General features: G+C 42.1%; 1 pseudogene; it reads right to left on the bottom strand.

Annotated features, from left to right (window-relative positions):
* LOC113168727 overlaps positions 1–4,642 on the bottom strand; it is a 5,105-nt pseudogene extending 463 nt beyond the window's left edge.
* Positions 4,643–5,507: the final 865 nt, after the last annotated feature.

Raw genomic sequence — 5,507 nt, forward strand, 5'->3', positions numbered from 1 at the left:
GCCTCTTCCCTCTCCTCTCTCAGGATCACGCTGTAGCGCTTCCTTGAAACTTCTCCTCCACCCACCTCCCCTTCTTTCCTGACTCCTTTCCTCGCTCCGCCCTCTGCAGAAATCCGACACTCCTCCATCACGTCCCTCCATCCCTCTATCTCTTCCTCTCTGCTTAGCAAGCGGTAAAGCGTTTTCCTGTACACTCCCCTCTCCTCTCTTCTCTGTGTCCCTCTTCCTCCCTTATTGCCTCTCCCTTGCTGTTGCTGGCTCCAGATTTACAAGGACTCTTTCTGCTGCCCCTTCACCTCCTTTCCCCCAGCCTCTTGCCCTTCTCTGTGGACATAAAGAACAGAACGATACAGTGCCAGTATTCCTCCTCCTAACACCTCATTCTCTTCCCTCCTGTTGAATGTTAAAAGTGTCTGTCCTTCATTACCTCCTGCCCTCTTTCTTGCCTGCATCGCACTCAGTGGCTCGTACACCCTCCTGTACCAAACAACTAGCCCCACCAGAGTTGCCGCTACGCATGCTGCCGATGCAATGCACAGCAGCAGGCACCCTGCGAAAGCCAAAAACAGAAAACTGCTGCAGCACTGACGGCTCTAATTTTACCACCACGGTCAGCTTCATGGATCACCAGCGGTGGACTGACATGGTGGCTGCCTTGGTGGAAAAGAATGTTGTTGTTTTTGTTGTTATCAATGTCGTTGATGCTATAATTGACGAAGTAGATTCAGTTGTCCCAGGTTTTGTGGACATTGTGGGATTCGTTGTAACACTAGTTGACGGTGTGACTGTAGGAACAGTGGTTGTCATGATAGCAGGACTTTCAGTTGACGGTGTGACTGTAGGAACAGTGGTTGTCATGATAGCAGGACTTTCAGTTGACGGTGTGACTGTAGGAACAGTGGTTGTCATGATAGGAGGACTTTCAGTTGACGGTGTGACTGTAGGAACAGTGGTTGTCATGATAGCAGGACTTTCAGTTGACGGTGTGACTGTAGGAACAGTGGTTGTCATGATAGCAGGACTTTCAGTTGACGGTGTGACTGTAGGAAAAGGTGAATGAGTACCTATGTCCCGTGACCCAAATAAAGATCCATCTCCTCTGCCTCCTGAATGGTCTGACCATTCAATGAGACTAGCAAATGTTTGATACCAGGTCCACGTAACCACTTTTCGGTACACAGCTGTGGACATTTGACGAGCAGCCGAGGTAATAGCAGGAGTAGTAGTAGTAGTATGAAAGGTGTTTCTAGGTGTAGAAATGTGAATATTTGGAGCTTCAGTAGGCACACCATGTGTTAGCCAGTAGGAGGGGGTGTTAGAAATCCCATGACCCTCATATTCCACCGCCCTGTAGGTGTTGAGAGCCCATTCTGTTGAAGGCGAACACAGATCAGATTCTTCCAGACTCACTACAGCTTTACCCTTATGGTACTGTGGAGAATCACATACCTGAGGACAGATAACAAATGAATCTCTTTTGATTTAAATATGCATTAAAGAGACAACTTTTTTTTTTTACTAATTACTCAACTGTCCATTCATCCTTTTCAGTTTTCAAAAATTGGCAATTTCCCCAAGTTCCTGGGACTTTTTATTTCTAGGAACTAAAGTGCAGAAACCTTATGTTGTGTAAAAGTCAATTGCGATTGTAATTATGCAACTGATGTATGAAAAGCATGAATGTCATTATTTTTAAGTATTGGCCCCATTGCTTCCTTAAATATCTTGGGTTGCTCCATCCTGATTTTCGTAGCAGACAAGCAAAAGAGAACAAAACAACTCCAGTGTTTTTGCTATGTGTGCAAACTAATGGTATTTTGCTGAAGTTTCTTTCTTCAATAAGTATTTTTCATTGTAGTAAAACTATGGTTGTGGAACTAAACTTAGACCCTGCTGACTCTGGTGAAACACAGGTAGATAAGTTTATCAGGAACCATAGAGTGGAGTAACAACAATTATGATCACATTTTATTCTTGACAACGTGTCTTTTTTTTGTTTGTGTTACTCACCACACTCTCAATATCAGAGCTGATTATTGGGCCATCTCGGACGTACACATTGAGCTCATAGTCATTAAGGTATCTGTGCAAATAATCAAGGGAACAGTTACAGGCCCATGGGTTGGCTGACAGGTAAAGGTATGGCACTTCCTCCTTCTTGCTGAACCAGTCATCTGGCATTACCTTAATCTAACGTGGAAAAGATAAGATCTGTAAGTATGGAAATGTTGAGGCAACCTGCTGTGAACTTGTACCATCTGTAATCTACATAATGTAACTTAACATAATGATTTGTGCTTGAATAGGTTGTAAACTCTCTTGGTGTGTGTAGTCTCACCTTATTATTCTCCACATAGAGCGTTTCTATAGCTGGTAGAGGGTGGAGCATGAGCTTGGGAAGCACACTGATATGATTGGATGACAGATCCAAAATCTAGAAATTGGACAGTCAGAAGTGAACCAATGAATCCAGAGCTCTTTAGTAGGAAAACTCAGAGACTGACCTCCAAAATAAAAAAAAACTATTCTTCCTAAAAACTATTTTCACTGTACATATGGTAGTGTTTTTAAAGTTGGACAGGATTTATATTTACACATTAAGTTAAGACTTTTAAGAACGACTCAGGATGACTAATACCTTCGATAAATCTCAGATTACGGTTTGAAGTAGTCAGAAACAAGCTGGAATTTTGTGAAGTATATTCCATCAATCTAAAAAAAAGGGTTAAACAGTCACTGAAGTTATTTTGAATATTCAAAAACATTATTATGACCAGCTGAAACATGATTGTAGATGTCTTTCTTTCATTCTTAAAAGTCAGATCAATGCAGTTGTAGTCTACACCAACGTTCAGATGAACAATGTGGACAGGCTCCTTCCCTTCCCTAACTTTACCCTGAACTGAATACAACTAAGCAAGTGTTTCACTTGTTGAAGGCAAAACATCCCAAAACAGGCAGCAGCAGTAAAGACCTGGCAGAGCATCACCAGGGAAGACGCTCCTGGTGATGTCTGTAGGTTCCAGACCTCAGCCCATTTTAAACTGCTAAGGAGTTACCACCAGGCATAAGAACTAACACACTGTTCAACCTAAAACTAAAACTGGGGTCTAAGGTTAAAATGAGTTAATCCAACATTTATGACCAGGCCTTTTAATTAAAGCTGTCATAACATTCTGACCTCCAGTAGGCTGAGTCCAGAGAAGGTGTGGTCGGTCAGAGATGTGATGGCGTTGTTTTCCAGGTAGAGTTCAGTCAGAGCAGGACAGGCCGAGAAGGAGCCGTCGGAGAGGGACTTAAGATGGTTCGACCCCAGCCGGAGGACACTGAGGCTGGGCAAGATCGGTGCTCCGCCTGGTGTGACCTCTGGAACCTGGAGAGAACCCCAGTCATGTTAATGAAACTTAATTATGGTCACTGCTAGAAACTTTAACTTTATTGATTTAATGTTGATATTCATTCATAAGCATGACCCAGTCAGACACCTTGTTTCCTGTGAGGTCAATCTCATAGATCTCTGTAAAAGTCTGGAAGGAAGACCAGGATAGACTGGTGAACAGGTTCCTGGGAAACAGAAGAACCTAAAGAAAAAAGAGAAAACAGAGGAAGTTAACATTTAGAGCTGCTTCCTGTTTAACAGTCTCCTTATCAGCCTCAAAAAGGAAGCTTGTGTGTCCGCTGTCGTGTCGTCCCTTCACTCAAACACTTCATCCAGTCACGGTTGAGTTCAGGACAGTGATGTTCAGTGTCTGCTGTTGTACATCTGTGTGCATGGATTCATTGGCAGATCGTAATTCTTGATCACTTTGATGCCAAATGAAGCCTGTGCCACCAAATTATCAAGTCTATGATTGAAATGATTCAGCAGGAACTATTACAGCGAAATACTACAATAAATAAATAAATATGTGGTGTAAAGTGTTTTAAACCTTGTTGACAAAATGTTCAACCAGTCAGGCGACACATGTACAGTAGATGGTAGACAACAAACCTCAGAGAAGACCAAAACCAGTGATGACCTGATGTCAAACGTGTATTTACAGCTTATTTTTATACTTCTTTAACTTTCAGCCTCTTTTCGAAAGAGAATTAAACTGAGCCGGCATCATTACGAGTGTCAGACACAAGCCCTCAAATAGAAAACTGTCTCCTCTGAATCTAGTATTTCAATGCTTTATTTTTTAAATGTGACTTTGAATGTTTTCAAATTGCATTTCTCTTATTTTTCTAAATGTAATAGATTCTTTGTTTCATGTCGTTACCCTGGTCGTTACGCCGAGTCCTGCTGGGATGTCGCTGAACCCGGCCTCCGTGCAGTTCTCCCTCGGCCGGTGGTCCTTGTCCCTGTCACTGAGGCAACCAGCCACTGCTGTAACTATGGCAACATGAGACAGGAGGATGAGAAGGTGGAGGAAGAGGTGCATTGTGGAAAAAGACCCTGAGCTCCTGAAAATCAACGTGTGTTTGTCTGAGAGGAGAAACGAAGACTGAACAGAGTACCAGAAAGTATCCACTGTGTGTGTGTGTGTCTGTGTGTGTGTAGTTTAATTGTTGCAGGAAATGTGATAAATACTCGAGTTCAGCTGAGTCTGTTGGTATCTGACTCCTCTGTCACTCAGCATGTCTCTTATCCTTTTTTTAAAGTCATGTCCTATTTACATGTTGAAGGCTTCCTGCGGCGGTTTACCAGAAAAATACAAACACACTGAAAGCTGAGTTGGCGACACCAACACTTTACTAGTGTAATCTGCTGCTTGGTTAGTTTAGTTTATGTCCACTTTCCTAAATATTAAAAAATCTGAATTGTTAAAACTGTTTCTGACTTGATGTGAAGTGTTTAAAGAAAAAGAAAAAGCGATGCCGCTGTCGGCGGTTTCCCGGTTTTAAATGTGAGTCAGAGCCCAGATGTAGACTCACTAGAAATGCTGAGTGACCTCAAGTCAGCTGTTCTTAGACAGTTTGTTCTGAAGCAGTTATGTGAGGAAGAAAGGTCCAAAGTTCCTCCTGGATGTTGTGCAGGTCTGATCCACAGCTGGAGGAGGAGCTTGTGCAGGTTAATACTGCTAAATGTGGTTCAATCAGTTTCATTTACTTTTTTTACATTTTAACAAACTTGGACCAGTAAAATGATGCTGAATTAACTGTTTTTACAGTGCACTCTAACAAGTGTTTTTTGTGGTTTGTTGTTTGTCGTCCTTCAAGTTTTTGGATTGAAATAAAGGATGAAAAAACGTCTGGTAAAGCAGAAATATCTCTTTTTGAAGTTTGTTATTTCAGTGGGCCTGAAAATCACTTCATTGCAGCCCCACATAGTTTCTTACAAGTAGCTAAATTTAATAAACAGCAACCAGATGTGTAGCAAACGAGCCTCAAAGGTGTGATGAGTGCTTGGTTTATGTTGCTTTACAGTATGTTGGATTGTGTTGTGTGAGTGTGAGGAACTTTTTTTATTTAATGTAAATTTTGTCTGGTGGAGGGACGTCTGGCAAAGAAAGAGGTGAGTCGTG

This window comes from Anabas testudineus, chromosome 18 (genome assembly GCF_900324465.2).
Source record: "Anabas testudineus chromosome 18, fAnaTes1.2, whole genome shotgun sequence".
Classification (NCBI taxonomy): Eukaryota; Metazoa; Chordata; class Actinopteri; order Anabantiformes; family Anabantidae; genus Anabas; species Anabas testudineus.